This window comes from Eupeodes corollae, chromosome 2, assembly GCF_945859685.1.
Source record: "Eupeodes corollae chromosome 2, idEupCoro1.1, whole genome shotgun sequence".
In the NCBI taxonomy this organism is placed as follows: domain Eukaryota; kingdom Metazoa; phylum Arthropoda; class Insecta; order Diptera; family Syrphidae; genus Eupeodes; species Eupeodes corollae.
This window is the reverse complement of record NC_079148.1, coordinates 54,472,553-54,491,316: the sequence shown is the minus strand read 5'-3', so window position 1 is coordinate 54,491,316 and position 18,764 is coordinate 54,472,553. Positions and strand designations below refer to the sequence as shown.

The 18,764-nt window shown below is 32.5% G+C and overlaps 1 protein-coding gene across 8 annotated transcripts in view; it reads left to right on the top strand.

The window, feature by feature from the left end:
* The first annotated feature begins 748 nt into the window (after nt 1-748).
* Nucleotides 749-18,764, top strand: part of LOC129947845 (uncharacterized) — a 74,939-nt gene continuing 56,923 nt past the window's right edge. Inside the window, exons 1-2 of one of the 8 annotated variants that reach the window (XM_056058579.1) lie at nt 749-855; nt 2,515-2,720. The gene's annotated coding sequence lies outside the window, so the exon portion shown is untranslated. Of the gene's footprint in view, nt 936-1,054; nt 1,074-2,459; nt 2,721-18,764 lie in introns of those variants that run through there. The other 7 variants (XM_056058577.1, XM_056058583.1, XM_056058582.1 and 4 more) reach the window with 7 other exon arrangements.

Sequence of the window (18,764 nt, the reverse complement as noted above, 5' to 3'; positions counted from 1 at the left end):
GCAAAACACTTAACTTGTTGGACATTTTTTTTCTCGAAAGGTTTCTCGTAGTGTTAAAAACTACAGCTGTTTTCTTAAATGTGTAATTTAGACAATTTAATTGACAATACATATCTTCAATATTCCAAAGGTCACGAAAAACCTTCGACTTTAATCACTAAAACTACATAAACTTTTTAAACTCGAGTAAAAGAGTCAGTATATTCAGTTAAGCAGTAGTGTGCGACCAATATTGGGTTATAAACATTAAAACCGTCGCAACAAAGACAATGTCAAATACTTGTAAAAAAATAACTGCACATGGTGAATAGCAAAAACTAAAGAACATCATAAGCACACCAAACTAAACTAAACCGAACCAAACCAAAAGCAGCGTGTCATCATCATTTCTTAGATTTGTAGACTTGTTGCACCTCACAAAATCTCACATAAGACCAGCACCAGCACTAGCACCAGCTCAAGCTCGAGCTCCAGCTCCAGCTCTAACACCAGTATCATTGTATATTATGAGAGTCTTCATCACGAAGATCAAGCTCAAAAAGAAGACCAGATAAAGAAAAACGAAATAAGCTCGCAATCGCAACATAGCACAGAAAAAGAAAAACATATCTAACGGTTTTTTGTTTTAACTCGAATTTGAGTAGAAAACCACGCTGAGTGGACTCGCGTTGACTCTTCTTCTTTTGGCCTAAAAGAATATCTAGAATGCTGTTTTATGCTGTTTGTTCGTAATTTTTCATTGGTAAGAGCTACCAGCCAAGACTTGTGCACTTTGGGTCAGATCTCAGATATTTTGCGTTTGTCGTTCGTTCAGCGAGCACGTGTCTACCGTGGGTTTAATAAATTGCGATCTCGGTATAGAAATCCAGATTTTTGTTCTTATTTCAATTATTTTTTTTTAAATTATTTTTAAGTGTTGATTCTCCAATTCTTCGGTAAAAACAAAAACATAATATATTTTTTTGTTTGTTTAACTTGAAAAGTTTTCTCAAAGATACTATACTTTAAACTGGTGTACTTGAAATACATTTAAATCCAAAGTGCAAATTAAATTTATCTACAAGCATATTGAGGTTTATTAGATCTGTTTTTTTTTTTTGTAAAGTTGAAAAAAAGAAAGATAAAATTGTTGTACGAAACAAGATTTACAGTTGTTGTGGTGTTTCATTTTTGTATTTATATCATGGTGAAAGTAAAATGTTCTTTCTGGTAGGTAGATAGGACAGCTTTCGGTTGTTACAAGAATTTACTAGCTGTCATTATTTTCTTGTTCAATTCGAATTTTTATCCTCAATGTTTTCTACTTCTACACCATCAACCATCAGCGAGTCATCATTCGACATCCGTAAATATTCCTGTTTTAAATTCCTTGATGGCAATCTTTGCAATATGTGCGCTATTTCCGTTGTTTTTAAGATCTTGCATTTGACCACCTTTGAGATGATCAAAATTGTTGTCGATTTTGGTATCGATTGATCAGTCATAAATGTTTAATCATATTTGAAGATGAAGTATCAATTGAATACAAAAAACATAAGAAGAAAATTAGAAATAGATACAGAACAGAAAAGATAGAGATAGATAAATGTGTAAATTGTGTTAACCCGCCTTTTTCTTGCTGGCCGCATTCTATTACTTCTATACGCATCAGTATAAGCTCGGTGAAATAAAAATATAACATTACCAATAACGTAGTACATATATCATGGATATGAGCTCTGAGCGTGTGCGGCAGTGCACTATATTCTTCAAGTCGAGAGTCAATTAAAAGAGAACTCAGATAATTTAGTATCTTTTGGATACGCTTGATTACCAGTGGTTCTTTTGGAAATCAGCGAAGTGTGAACGATGAGTGTGCCATAATGCGGTGTGGTGTAGTGTGGTGTGGTGTCTGATTTCACGAAGTCTTCTTAAGAGAACCAAACCGACAAGTGGATTCACAAGTTTGTCTGTTAGTTCGTCAGTCCGTCCATCAGTCTGTCTGTCTGTCTGTCCGTTTTTCTGTCTGCTTGGAACTTGTTGATATCGAGAGATTTCGTACTTTTGTTGTTGTTGTTGTTGTTTTTTCATATTTCATGCCTCTTTTTGTTTTTTCCCATCAGATACAGTTTGTTGATGAAAAACAAATTAAATACAACTTTTTTTGTCTGTGAACGATTGATCTTTTGATACTTATGATTGGATTATCACGAATAGTTTATTAAGGTTTTTTTTGTAAACTTCACAGAAAAGAAAATGGCTCCTATTGAAGATATTTTGATAGATATTTTAGCCTCTTTATCAAATTGGATCCGATAATTCTTTTGAGGAATAATCTTTTTTTTTTTCTTATGCATGAATAAGGTCGTTATTATTTTTGCTTTTATAGTATTAAGTTAATTCAATCAAAAGACTATTTAGCTGTATCCACATTTGATTAATTGTATTTTTTTTAAATGTTCAAATACATTTCTTTAAAGAACCATTGTAATATTTTGATTTAGTTCCTAAAATACATAACAATAAATCTTACAGATAAAAGTGTAAATAGTGCACCAAATTTAAAATAAATACATAGATAATATTGTGAAAATAAATTTGTGTTAAATTTATAAATACTTACTAACTGAACAATTTGTTGTTTTTTTTTGTTTTTTGTTAAAAGAAGAACATAAATATATAAATTTAATAAGCAGCAACCCAATTGGATAATATTGGAAGAATTTTTATTTGATCTGAAGGTGAGTCAATAATACTTTATTTATTAAATATACATATATTTGACTTTGTGTGGTCTTTTATTATCTTACTTCCTTTTGATAATTAAAATATGTTTAAATTTATATTTGTTTTCATTTTGATTTAGCAAAAAAGAAAATAGAAACTTAATTTTTGATTTACAACTGTAATAAACATAAAAGAAAGGAAGGTAAAGTAATAAAATATTCTATCGATATCACTTCGGGCTAATTCACACATGGTTTTATTTGATTGTCGGCCTAACATTCATGAGGCAAAATAAATTTAAGTGCTTTTACTGAAACCTATAAATAAATTAAATTAAATTAAATTAAACTGAATTTTTGGCTACAAATTTCTATTTCATTGAATTTTGTTGGGTTTCAATTAAAATAATTAATTGCAATTACTTTATTTCTTGTACATGCTCTAATGTACTATAAGACAATTAAGTGACTAGAGACTATTATAAAATGAATTAATTCGTTTCCATTATGTAAACAAATACTTAAAGGAAAAGTTAGATTTTCTTCTATTCTGCTAAACATTGAAGACAAAATTTGGTTAAAAATTCGTCCAAGTTATTAAAGCACATTTGTTCCTAAAAGTTAAATGTAAAAGTATTGATAAATACAAGCGTTCGAAAACTTTCATATAAACTTGAATCAAGCCCAAGCGATTTTTAATTTAACTAATGGTATATGAATATAAGTATTTAATTTAATTTTCAATTAAAAACATTAAGAATGATATATTAATTATTCAAAGAGTTTTCTAACAATTGGTTTCATTTTGAATACCTCAATATTTGGACATCTATCACTTTTGAAGCTTTAATCTTTTTAGATTTGACTTCATTAAAACAATCGTAATTTATGAAGAAAAGATTCCTGACCTTGTTGTTTTTTAAAAAAAAAGTAATTACAATTGCAATAGAGAACTTTTGATTTAACATATATAGACTTTTGGTTTTGGAGCTTTGTGGTGCTCCAGAGTCGATTCAAGAGCTTTTAGATGGAATCAATTAAGTTATCATTAAAGAACATCAAAAATTTGAGGAATTAGTCATTGAAAATTTCATAAAAAGGATATGGTTCTGCAACCGTAAACGTGGTGGTCATTTTCCCAATAAATCTTATCATTGTGAATGATCCGATTTACAGTACAATTTTATATTTTTTATCGGTAGAATACATGTTCTTCTGAAGTTCCATTCTAATCATAATGTGAACTTTTTTTTTTGAATTCTAATGAATGCTAATATACATATGAAAATAGTATCATCATAGTAAGCTTTTTAATTGACTGTTTCAAATAACCAACGACAATTTGAAAACAAAGCGTTCGAACCTCAGCTCTTTTGTTTAAAAAAATCATGTTGTGTGTTTTTTCGATAGTTTACAATTATATTAAAAAAAATACATATACATAAGATTTGGGTAGTTTGTAGAGTTCTTAGAAATATAAACTGGATCTTTAAAATGTTCTTATAAATAAAGAGCTAAGAAAATAAACAAATGCAAATGTTTGCATTTAAAATCCTTTCACGAGTTTAAATGCATTAATGAACTCAGAACGTATTTATTTAAATTTGCTCGTAAGTACTTGTTGCAATAAGATCCATGTTTCAATGTAAACATAATGTTTGAAACTCAAAGCTACATTTATCAGAATTAAACTTTTCATTTATCGTTAACGATAAAAACTAAAGAAAAAATTGTTTGAATATTTTCATAACTAAAACGACCTCAGCTAAAGCAATCGAAAGTCAAAACATAATGGGTGTATTTATTTCAGAAAAAATTGAAAACAAGTTATTGAGATCAGCTTAAACTAAACACAGATTCTGATATGTCTTACAACTCAAATGCTTTACATAACCCCAAAATTCAACTTTAAACAATTCAGTGAATTTTTTTGTTTTAATCTTTTCGTTTTTCCAACAACTTACGAAACAAAACCGATGAACAAAAATAAAGATCATAAATATGAACTTTCTAATGCTTTGTGTTTTAAACACCATCGTATCAGAGCAAAAAACCAACAACAAAAAAAAAACTAAATTCTATGCTAATTTTATATACGTTTTTCTTTTTGATTTTTATTTAACTAAAATTTCACTTTATAAACATGTCAAACTTGGTGGACAGTAATATTTTTTATGCAATAACATATCTTCAGCAAGTCAAAGGCATCAGCATTTATACCACAGGCATATATTAAACTTGCACAGCAACTTTGATCTTAAAGTCGAAGAAGCATTTAGAGATTAACCGAAAAATGCTTGGCCAACAATAAACTGCTAAAATAAATGGGACACAGCATCATCAACATCATCATCATCATCACCATCATTATCATTATCATCATCATCACTGCATTCAAGACGTGACATCGCCATCGAAATTGGATGCAATGCATAGCTACATTATACGCTACGCACTGCTCCGCACATGTGTAGCGCTAGTGACATTCTTTGTTGATGTTTACTTTAAAAATATGAACAAAATACACGTTAAAGACGAGAACAAGATAAAAAAGAAAAACAAATAAACGAACATTCTTTGGCAAAAGGGAAAAAAGTCTCTTTGCTCTCTCTTCAAAAAGCCGCGGCGCTTTGAAGAATCCAGTTTGATTTTACATTGTATTTTCGAATGCTTTTTTTTTCTTCTGGAAATCAGAACTCAAAACTTGTCCAGCAGTTTGAAATATAGAAGAATTGACAAGCCGGAATTTGTAAGTTGGCAAGTTGAATTTGAAAAAAAAAATGTAGATAGATATAGCTAAAAGCGCGTATCAATTGGTAAAAGGCACTGAACAAAATCTTTACTTTAAACATAGTTTCTTCATTTTAGACGAAATCGACGACGCTATTAAAAGAACTGAAATATTGGAATTTTGGAAATATGCATTATAAAGCAAAGGCAAGTTTTGTTTTCCCAGGTATTGATTGCTCAGACTATATGAACTCACAAATAAACTTACTGCCGGCCGTTAGAAAATTTACATTAATTTTGAACCTTATTATGCAGTTCTTCTGATATTATTGAAGTTGTGATTCGTTTCAATGTAATTTGAGATTTAAATCACATCTAAAGTTAAGTTGATACACAGGAAAGAAAACATTTTTGTCTAAGTTTACTAAGAGTAATTTAAAAAGATAGCACCCAAAACTATTCTTAAATTTCAACAATTTTTATAAAAAGGTATGATTTTATGTTTTGTCTTATTAAGTTTAAGAGCGCTTCTAAAAGAATGTCTATATGAACTAGAAAATACGGACAAAATACTGCAATATTTCAAAATCATTAAAAATATCTACATTAGTCTCTTTTCTGGGCAGTTCAACACATATTGAATGCTTCTAGAGAAAGTACAGACACTGTTCTTGAAAGCAGTAATCCTATTGTTCTGAAAAGTTTTTCTCTGAGGCTTACATCTATCCTACTCTTCAGGTCTGTCTAATCTATAATGGAAACCAGCCTATACTCACAAAAATCAAATCCTCCTGCTCTAATTATTGATTGAACTTACGTCGCTTTTTCTAAGGTCATGGAAGGGCTGATAAATTGTAAGCTCAAGATATTATTTTGCTGCGAACTTACGTCGCTTTTTCTAAGGGCTGATAAATTGTAAGCTCAAGATATTATTTTGCTGTTATACCTTACATACATATGCATTTAATATTATTTTGATGTATGAAGTTTTCTGGACCTTAAAATGCTTAAGAAACTGAATACAGATCTATCTTAATTCTAGCATATTTGTCTTGAGTCTGACTCACTTCAAAACAATCTGGTTTCCGGAAAAAGCACAGCTGTACAACAGCACTCCTTTAAGTGACTGAAGAAATAAGACATGCGCTGGATAATGAAGATATAACTTCCTTCGTCTTGCTTGATTTTTCTAAGGCTTTTGACACTGTTAACCATGTCATGCTGTGTACCAAACTTATACAGCAGTTTAGTTTTTCTGCAAGTTCTGCTAAACTAATACAAAACAAAACAAGATGTTCAAATTAGTGACTGTTTGCCTAGTTTTTGGACTACTTTCCTCAAGGTTCGATATCGGGTCCTCTACTATTCTGTATCTATGTCAATGAGCTTCCATGTTTGATCAAAAACTGTTCCTGTCATCTGTATGCCAGCGACTTACAAATTAACTTCAGTTGTCCTTTCGGACTAATTGAACATGGTGAATCTAATATCAATGGAGACCTTGAACAAATTTCAAACTGATCTAACTTAAATGGTCGTTTCTTGAATTTTCTTTACTTGGCCTCGTTTTTGTTAAGCAATGCTCCCATTGAATATGCATAAAGTGCTAAAAATCCCTACGTTCTTCATGAGTAACCCAGTACTTTTCACCAGTAAACACACACAATTTGCTTGCTAAGACATCGTTAACACCACCCCTAATATATGATTGTGAATTATAGTGCAACTGTAGCTATGGTAATAAACGTAAACTTGTGTTTTCGGCCTACGAAGATATGACAGTGTATCCAATTTTCTACCCTGCTGCTAGATATGTCCTTTGACAATTACCTTAAATTTCGTAACTTGTTGCTACTCTTTGATGTACTGCTAACACACTAACCACAAAACTATTTTGACAACATTTGTTTTCCTTCCTCTAGAAGGCTCTAAAAGATTTCTTTTTTAAACACCATTCAAATATTTTAAATTATATTATTCAATTGTAATTAGTCTATTCTTTATCATCAATATTTCGCTTGCTCTACAAATTTGTAATATTAGCTTGTAACTAATTTATAAAAAATAAAATGCCCGACTGGGTCGCACGAGCTTGTTTGTCTTCAAAGATATAAATGCCATTTGGTTTGGCAAAAAAACTGCGCATTTCATCCCGAAAATGAAAAGTAGTTGTAAGCATACTTAACGAAAACAATTGTTTATGTATTCAACTATTTCGTTCAAAGCCTTTCCTTCGGATAGCTTTATTAACTTCCCATAGGAAGTTATTGTAATGGGTCCGATTTGTCAAATTGAAAATTTTGACATTTCTCGACGTTTCAAGGTCCCTAGAGTCGAAATAAAAGATTTTTAGAAAGATGTCTGTGCGTGCGTGTGTACGTACGTTCGTACGTCCGTACGTCCGTACGTCCGTACGTCTGTACGTCCGTACGTCTGTACGTCCGTACGTCCGTACGTTCGCGACGTTTTTTTCGTCGTCCATAGCTCAAGAACCAGAAGAGATATCGACTTCAAATAAATTTTTTTATACAGATAATAAGACAGAAAGATGCAGAAAGGGCTCTCAAGAAAATTGCGTGGGAGGTTTTTTTACCATAGCAGTTTGAAAAAAAGGTGAAAATGTTGGTTAACCCTAAATATCTTACGAACCAAAAATGCTAGAGACTTGAATTTAATTTTATATAATAGACTGTAACGTGATATCAAAGAAGTATTTTTTTTGAAAAAAATCTATCTAACGGTTTTTTTACTAAATCAAAAAAACTGAAAAAAAAAATTTGTCACCTCCTAAATTTAACGACTAACATATGATTTCATCTCCAAAACAATTTTGAGCAACGGAAAATAATGTTTTTGAAATCTGATAAAATTTTGAGAAAAATCGAATTGACAGTTTTTTTTATAAAAAATAAAAATCTAAAAAAAACATTACTCAAAGTTCGTAAAAATTAAATATCGATTTAAATATCTTTTCAAAAACTTAAAATTTAGGCTTCAAACTTTTTTTATCTTATAAGAAATATTGTTTTCAACATTCAGTAAAATTTTGAAGAAAATCGAATTGACAGTTTTTTTTACAAAAAATAAAAACTATAAGAACATAAAACAAAAAAAAATAAACGCAATTGTTGAATTTTCTTTTGATATATAAATCAATTCTTTATTTTTCATATATTCTGTATTTTCATAACAAGACCATAGGTGCTCGCGCTGAGGATGGTGAATATTGAATAATTTCTTAACGCTGGAGCATCGCCTTTTATATTTTTTCAGTTGACAATTTGACATCACAGTAGGCTGGTTGCCTAGGCCTACTCAGTTGAGGTTGAGTTCTTTTTTGTTGTATCGTGTTGCTTGTGTGTGTGTGTGTCTGTTTTTGAGTGCGATGTCTGCAAGAAGTAGCACCAGGGCTGCCACTTTATACGTATTTGTTACAATCTCCCCTTTTGTATCTGAAAGAAAATTAGGAAGAATGAAGATACAAGGAAATTAGTTTGCCACAAGTTTTCGTGGTCTTCCTCTTGGTCTTATTGGTACAAGAGGTTTTTCTGCATCTTGAGGATTGCTACATCTGGTCAAGGCGGATGTATGATATATGCCAATAACTTCTTGTGGATTGGCGGGACTGGCTATTTCGTAGCTGTTGGAACCTTTGTTATTGAGAATAATGTACGGTCCATCTCGTCTAGGTGCAAATTTGTTTGTGAAGCGGTTGGTTGCTTTACTGTGTGTTTTAGTATGAACCCAAACATAGTCTCCTGGTGAGTAAGTTGGATTCTGACGACGTTTTACATCAGCGTAAGATTTTTGACGATCCTGTTCTTTCTCATTGACTTCTCGGGCATTTTTAAGGGTTTCTGCCATTTTGCTCAAGTACGGTGTAATGCCGGGTATGAAATTCTCGGATTGGATTATGCTTCGAAAATCACGTTGAACATCATCGGGAGCGCGAAGTTCTCTTCCGAAATTTAAGAAAGCTGCGCTGTATCCGGTAGTTTGACATTCTACGGTATTCATAGCGAATCTGATGAATGGTAATTTTTCCGGCCAGTTGAAATGCTCGTTTCCAACTAAGATAGCCAGTTGAGTCTTAAGGTCGCGATTCTTTCTTTCCACAGGGTTCGCTTGTGGGTGGTAGACTGGTATAAAGCATTGGGTAATTCCCAGGCAGTGAGTTATATGCTGCATAACGGCACTGATAAACTGCGTACCGTTATCACTGAGCAGTCTTCTCGGGAGTCCAAATCTTAGGAATACTTCTGTGATAAGCGTCTTACCACATGCGGATGCTGTTGCTTCTTCTAAAGCAAATAGTTCTACCCATCGTGTAGTAACGTCTTCCACTATGAAAATCCATTTCATGTTATTATTTGACGGAGGAAGTGGTCCGAAGAGATCTATTGCAAGAACTTCGAAACGTTGATTTTGCACTGGAGTTTGAAGCAATCCAGCTGGTTTTGAGTTCGTTATCTTATAGCGTTGGCATTCAGTGCAATCTTTGACATATTTAACAATGTCTCTTCTCATACATGGCCAAAAATAGCGGGATGAAATCCGTTGAAGAGTCCGTTCGGACCCGTAATGTCCGGCTGTAGGCTCGTTATGATACGAAACCATGATTTGCTGTCGCTCATCTTTTGGCAGCACTAGTTGAGCTTCTTCATTGTCATCTTCTTGGCTATACCGGTATAGTACTCCATCATGAAGTAAGTAGCCTCGTGTAGTCCAGCAGGTGAAACGTTCTGGCACGAAAGATTCGAGATCGTCTATTATTTTCTTTAGATCAGGATCCTTGAGTTGATTATCACGTGTTTCTTTTATACTTCGATGAGGAAAGTCAACAGAGATGATAAAGCTTTCTAAAGTTGATATTTCTTCACTTACAGGAGGTCGGGATAGCATATCTGCTAATACATTAGCTTTTCCTGGAGTGTACTGAATATGAATATCGTGCGGTTGAAGCTCCAAACACCATCTTGATAAGCGTCCGGTTGGTGACTTAAGTGTCATAAGCCATCTCAAAGCTTGATGATCAGTAATAATACTAATTTTGTTACCTTCAATGTAACTCTGGAACTTGCGAATAGCCCAAACAACAGCTAAAGCTTCTCTTTCCGTTGTATTATAATTTCTTTCAGCTGAAGTTAAAAGTCGGCTGGCGTATTCTACTGGTCGTTCATCTGATCCCTCCCCTTGTAGTAAGGCTGCACCGACTGCATAACCACTGGCATCAGTTCGTATGGTGAATGGCTTTGATTCATCTGCCTGTCTAAGGATTGGCGCAGTAATCAGTCGATTCTTTAGTTCCTCAAAAGCATTTTGTTGGGAAACTTCCCAAACCCATTTTGCGTTTTTCTTTGTTAGGTCTGACAAAGGACGTGAAATTTTTGCGAAGTCGGGGATAAATCTACGAAACCATGAGCACGTTTGTAAAAATGAGATCATCTCTTTTAAGTTCTTTGGAGCACTGCGATTTCTAATTGCTGATACCTTATCAGGATCGGGACTTATACCTTCTTTGGTTAAGATGTGGCCCAAAAATTTTACTTCAATTCTACAGAAACAGCATTTCTTTCGGTTGATGCGCAGATTGTAATGCTTTAAAATGTTAAAAAGTGCATCGAGATCAAGCAAGTGTTGTTCAAATGATGATGAGAGGATTAGTAAATCATCAATGAAAGCAAGTAGGCGGACAGTAGATAGTTTTGTTTTTATTCTATCTATCAATCGTTGGAAAGTGGAAGGCGCGTTTCGTAACCCGAAGGGCATGCGGAGGAAACGGTAAATACCAAATGGTGTTATAAAAGCTGTCTTGTCTTTGTCTTCTTCCTTCATTTTAATTTGCCAGTAGCCTGATAGAAGGTCAATTGTTGACATGAATTCGGCATTCTTTGCAGCATGTAGCATATCATCCAACCGTGGAAGTGGATACACATCTGGTTTGGTTACTGAGTTGAGTTTTCTGTAATCTATACAAACTCGGACACCACCGGTTTTTTTTGGAACCATCACTACAGGTGATGCCCAGGGAGATTCGCATTCCTCAATTATGCCGTTGTTAAGCATCTCCTTTACTTCCTCTTGTAGTACTTTCTTTTTATGCTCGGAAAGTCTGTAGGGTGGAACCGCAATTGGTTCATGATTACCCGTTGGGATTGAATGCTCGACAGTAACAGCTGGTTTATCAGAAAGTTGGAACAACTCTTTGTTCTGAAGTAAAAGAGCATTCAGTTGTGTCCTTTTATTTTCATCGAGATCCGGTGCTTCGTGTATTTTGAGTGTTATGTTCTCAGCACTAAATGATTCAAAAAAAATGAAATCAGGATCATATAATGCTAACTCGAGATGAGACAGCGTAGATTTCTTTGGGATTACATCCTCAAAGATTTTGTCAATAGAGTTTGGCGAATAATCTCTTTGACGCGCAAATAGCGTTCCTTTAGTTTCATGTGAGTGATTTGTGATATCACGAAGAGGTGTATTTGCTATCGGACTGATTGCCATTGGGATTGGGGAACGGAGTCCCAGCAACTCGGGTGGAGTTATCGGTACATTGTGGTTTTCGTTCTTTTTGTAATCGTCTGGTGTTGATTGTGATGGTGCTAGGCTCATTGAAGGTATTGTTTCGGTTTGATAAAAATCATACTTTTTCGAAGGAGTGTCAGCAAAGTACCATATGCGTTGAGGCAAATTCATGACCATTCTAGCATCTTCGACAAAATCTATTCCGAGGAGCGTTCTGTTGTCGGTTGAACTTTCAATTACCATAAGTTTGGTCGGTATTGATCGTCCTTCTAAGCTAATCATTGCTGTTGTAACTAGGACATCTTGGTCTCGTTTAATGCCGTCAGCAAGTACAACCTTAGCTCGATATGCTGTGAATTGGTAACCTAAGTCAAGCATTTGTTTATATAGCTGATAGCTAGCTACACTCATTCTGGCACCAGTGTCGATAAAAGCAATACCCTTCTGCCCACCAATTTTGATTTTTACGGAAGGTCGTTGACGGAGTGGCGGTAAGATTTTTGTTGGAAAAGAATCAACAGAACAAAAATTTATGTTTGCAGCTTCTTTTGCTTGGTTGCAGTTTGGGCATTGGCTGCGTACGTACCCAGGTTTCCCACAACCGTAGCAGTTTAGAGTAGCACGAGATGTAATTCGGTTCTCTCGACTCTTGTTATCGTCTTGTTTTCCATCTCTTTCTTTTTTTCTACACTCTTCAATGGTATGTCCAAAATTGGAGCAATACGCACACTTAATTCGCTTTTTGTTTGAATTTATATTTTTTTCATTTGATTTTTTATGACTTGTTTCTTCTCTTTTTTCATCTAAACTGCTCTCGACTTTACGTGCAAGAGATAGAAGGTTTTCGAAAGTCTTAATGTTATCCCGTTCAATTCTGTTTCGAATTCTTTTGTTCAGTAATCCAAACAACATGTCTATTTGTTGCGCCTCGTCATGGGATCCTTCATCCAGCTCGGACAGTAGAGCGCGTTTTTCGCAAATGAAGACGTCTGTAGGTGTTTTGTCGCTTTGCCTTACATCAAAAATATCCACGTAGACCTGGTAGCGTGGCCTCGGGGTAGCAAATGAATTTCTCAGCATTGTCATTGCCTCGTCCCATGTTTTTGGCTGGGATTTAACACCCTGCCACCAAGTGGATGCGATGCCTTCGAGGAGAAGAGGAAGACCAGTAAGTGCATTATTCTCACTCATGTTTGTAACATCTTTGTAAATAGTAGCGCTGGAGATGAACGTGTCTACTACTACCTTTGACCTTTCGCCGTTGAAGCGTGTGGTGCAGTTTGCAAAATTTCCATTTGCGGACGAAACCGTTGCGGACCGTTCTAACAGTGCACGCAGTTGTTCGTCAGACATCTGTACGATGCTCATTTCTTTTCCCCTCTGCAAACGAGCGCTTTTTCGTAAGGCCGTTGTTCGCAGAATTGGAACCGCTATCTTTTTGTTTCGAATTATAAAATTTTGACCAGTCGAGGTGCAAAACTTTTATATTTATTATGCAAATTGACCTTTAAGGTGCAATTTGTAAACTTCGACCAGTCAAGGTGCGAAAATTTATTTTATTATATTATTATTTCGACCAATATTGGTGCAAAATATCGAATTAGTTTTTTTTTTATTACTAATTGACTCGAATTCTAGTTCGGGCCTTAAGTTGGGCGTCAGTTATAAGAACATAAAACAAAAAAAAATAAACGCAATTGTTGAATTTTCTTTTGATATATAAATCAATTCTTTATTTTTCATATATTCTGTATTTTCATAACAAGACCATAGGTGCTCGCGCTGAGGATGGTGAATATTGAATAATTTCTTAACGCTGGAGCATCGCCTTTTATATTTTTTCAGTTGACAATTTGACATCACAGTAGGCTGGTTGCCTAGGCCTACTCAGTTGAGGTTGAGTTCTTTTTTGTTGTATCGTGTTGCTTGTGTGTGTGTGTGTCTGTTTTTGAGTGCGATGTCTGCAAGAAGTAGCACCAGGGCTGCCACTTTATACGTATTTGTTACAAAACCTAAAAAAAAAATTAATAAAAGTTGGTAAAAATTGATTTTCGACTCAAATATCTTTTCAAAACTTTGAGATATTGGCTTAAATTTACTTTTATCTTTTAAAAAATATTGTTGTCAACATTCAGTAAAATTTTGAACAAAATCGAATTGATAGTTTTTTTATAAAAAATTAAAAACCGAACAAAAATTAACAAAAGTTGGTAAAAATTGAATATGGATTCAAATATCTTTTCAAAAACTTGAAAGTTAGACTTCAATTTTATTTTATCTTATAAGAAATATTGTTTTAAGCATTCTGAAAGATGTCGAGAAAAATCGAATTGACAGTTTTTTTTACAAAAAATAAAAACCTTAAAAAAAATTTATAAAAGTTCGTAAAAATTGATTTTTGACTCAAATAGCTTTTCAAAAATTAAAAATATTGGCTTCAAACTTATTTTATTTTACAGAAAATATTGTTTTCGATATTCAGTGATTTTTATATAAAAATCGAACAGTCCGTTTTTCATAAAAAATAAAATCTATAAAAAATAGTACGCAAATTTGGTAAAATTGATACTAGTACATATAGACAAACTTTTAAGCAAGACAAATCGACAGACGGGATGGGAAGTTATCAGTGTGGGTCGCATCCCAGCCTCTTTTTTTAATTTCATATTAGAAGAACCAGGATGGAAAGTAAATTATCTGAAGATAAGAAAGAGGAAGAACATGTATGCGTTTTGGATTTAAGTTATGAAGTAAGCAGTAGTTGTAGAGGTTGTACGTAATATAATATATAGGTGTACGTTGAAAAAGTGATTCTAATAAAAAAAACATATACTCTTTCTGGCCCGTTTCTTCAACTTGTACAAAGTATTTATTCTTTTATTTAGGCATATAATAATATTTAAAATCTTCTTGATAGAAACTCTAAAATAAATTGTTGATTAAAATTTTTCAATTTCGTTCTAAAAATATTTTTGGTATGCAGTTGTTTAGTGATTGTAAATATACATACATAACATACATACATATAAGATTTGATTAGATTAGATTAAACATTTCATTTCTTAAAATCCAAATATGAAAAGAAATAAGTGACATAAAAGAAAATTTAAAAAAGAAAGTTAAAATATCATACATTTATGCAATGCATACAGAAATTAAATTGAATTGAAGTTAAACATTTCAAGAAAACATCAGGTAGATCCATTTACAAAAAATTCAATACTTTCATTATCAAGACTAAGGAGCCAATATTTAACTTGTTTCATAAATAACAAATGAAAAGTTTGCATTATGATAGAATGGGGGAGTCTATTTAATATCCGACATGAGGAAACATTATACAAATTTCTAAAAGCGGTTGTTCGATATACCGGTATAGAAACTTGGTTTAAAAAATTTCCACGTAAAATATATTTATTCTAAAATTGAGATTACCTGATCTCTTAAAAAAAATTTTTAGAACTTTATAACTATATAAATCTCTAAAAAGTGGAAAACTAGGGTACAGGCGAGGCTTACCTCATATTTTCTTCAGAACACTTTTTTGCAAAACTAATAAAGGTTGTATTTTCTTATAATATGAACCTCTCCAATAAGAAATTCCATATTCTAGTTTCGAATGAAAAATGCCATAATAAATTTTGAGTAGCAGTTTGGAAGAGCAAATTTTACACAAAAAGAAGAAGTTTCTAAAAGTGCACGGAAAATATTGTCTAAAATTCTCTGTGTGGTTATAAAAACTCATTCTAGAATCAATTATTAATCCCAAATACTTGAATTCATTAACTATTTCTAATTTGAAGCATTTATCACTACAGCTCATGGAATCCGTAAATGTTATGGAAGTAACCATAGGATTACAGGTGCAGTTAAAAAGCTTGAATTTTGGACACTCAGAAAAGTGGAAAAAAAAGATCAGAATTAACAATATTTCTGCCAGACAAACTGAAAAACATTATCTTGGTTTTAGAACTTATTATCAATTTGTGCTCTGCAAACCAGATTCTTAACAAGCTGAGATCCCAATTTATATCTGATATAAGATTCAGACAACTATCTGTACCATACGAAAAACCAACATTATCTGCAAAGGCTGTAAGAGAACCCTTAAAAGGCAACTGAATAAAGAATTAATGTATACCAAAAAAGTGTTGGTCCTAAAACCGAACCTTGTGGAACTCCCAAATCGAATGTCTTTATATCACTCCTAACACCATCAAAATTCACTCTTTGTTCTCTTAAATTTAAATAAGATCTTAGCCAATTATTAATGAATCCTCGAAACCCAGCACTTTCAAGTTTGCTAACCAAAATTTCGTGATTAACCATGTCAAAGGCTTTTGATATGTCAACAAACAATCCAGCTGTATTCTTTTTTCTATCAAAACTTACAAATATTTGAGAACAGAAATGTAACAACGCATCTTCGCTTGATTTATTGCTTTGAAAACCAAACTGAACATCACTGAAAAATTTTGTTCTCTTTAAAAAGCTCACCATTCTATTTTTTACAGCTTTTTCAAAAATCTTACTTATCGTTACCCAGATCATTAGTTGGTCCTTTCTTGAAAAGTGGCAAGATATTGGTACATTTAAGAGCTACCGGAAATACTCCAGAAAAATACTTTTGTTAAAGGTATGTGCCAAAACATCAATTATAAAACATGCTACATTTTTCAAACAAACATTTGAAATGCCATCATAACCACAAGTTTAAAGTGCCAATTAACTTTAGAATCTCTAAACTAGATATAGGCTCAATGCATTGAATGCATTAGCAATTGCAATTTTATCAGAGACCACACGACCATTAACATTGACCACAGATGTTTGTTTTTTGCACTGAGATTTATTAAGTATACTATTCACTATTTTCCATTCGTTTCTAATATTTCCTTCAGCTAGATTGAATTTGTTTTTAAAATAGTTACCACGACAAATTGGAATTTCCTTCTTTAATTCAACACAAATTTTCTTATATTTAGTCTTTAAATTCTGAATGCTGTTGAGTTTTAAACATTTTTGTCTTAATTTGTTTTTATACTTCACTTTTTTAAGCAAACTATAGGTATAATTCGCGGCTTTAAACGCTCAATTTTTAGACTTTTTCAGAACGATATCAAAAGAAGCATCAGAAATGTATCTACATTTACATTTGAATTTCTAAAACACTGTTGACCCGTTTTTGAGATATAGAATTTTGAAAAATTTTTTTAAAAATCCAAGTAATAAAAAATTGAACTTTTGATAATCAAATATTATTAAAGCAATATAAGATCTTATTCAGAAAAAAAAATTAATGAAATCAGTTCATAAGTTGCTGAGAAAGTTAAAAAACAAAATAACGGTTCAATGAGCGGTACCTTTCCTGAGCAACTCAAAAATATGTTTTTCTTATTAAAAGAAGCCAAATTAAAAAAATAAAGTTTTAAGGAATATTTGAAAAAAAAAAATATCGGTTTGTTTTTGAGAAAATTCGAATTTTCATTTTCTGACCAACAAAACTGCCACTGTTAGTTTTGATCATACAAAAAAATGAAAAAAACGCCTAACGCGAATCTGCTTAAAACCTTAACTTCCAAGTTTGAACTTAATCTACCCAATGGTTTAGGCTGCGGGAGCTCGGACAGACAGACAAAACAGACCGGACGGAATCGCGGGACCTACTTTTTTCGACTTCTCTACCATCGTAATATCATGTTTGATTAAAATCTCGAGTTCGAAATTTTCCACGAATGCAAAACTTGTCATATACATATGTAGTTCCTATATGTCGCAAGTAAAAATTAAAGAATAAATAAAATGAAATGAAATGATCGTAACCTTCTTAATGACCAGCAATATGGTTTTCAGTGCAAGAAAGTCTTTTCATCGATTTGGAGGAAGTAAGTTTATTGCTGTTGATATTTAAAAAAAAAACATTTCATAGAGTTTGGCGACAGAGCTTCAAAACTCCCCTGTGATATCTTGGGACATGTGGATTGAACATACTGCGTTTTTAATAGTTTAACCTAAATTCAGCAAAATTTGGAATGCCATAAATCGCAATGCAACAATTAGGAATTCTGAGTCTAAGATCCATAAGAAAAATATGAATTTATTCATACGCAAGTAAAAAGTAAAAAAAGCAACCTTATTAAATTATTATTAAGAGAAAATGCATGGTGTATGGTTTTTTAAGCTTGATGTTATCATAATTCAAAATTGTTTGATCTGTTTTCATTTAGTCGACACCGAATCCATCCTTCAATGTACTTTTTTCTCTTCATCAAATCAAGTTTGTCACCACGTTCATTACAGTAGATTTAAATTGAAAATATTTAAAATAAATTATGTAAAACAAAAAACATATAGGATGAACAAATTTTTGAAAAATTATTGATGATGAATCATTTCTTTGCTCTCATTTCAGTATAAAGTTATGTGAGAAATCTAAGCTTAAATGTGCTGTACCACAATTTTCTGACCATGTTGCAAATATCCATGAATTGCAATTTCTGTTTTACATATTCGATCTTATTCTTTAACTCTCATCTCTATCCAAGATAATGAAGTAAAAGTATCTCATTTGATTTTAGCTTATGATAATTTTAATCTTAAGGAAAATCTCGTCAGTGATTTTGATCGATGCGTCTAAAAGAAAGGGAATATGCAACTTAACTTATTGAAGAAAATTGTATGCTTCCTAAGGTTCTATCTGTCAAAAACATTATAAATCACCATAGAAAAATAAGGTTCAAAAATCTATGTGATTATAAACCCACCAGGAACTCTAACAATCAATATTCAAACTTCGACTTCTTT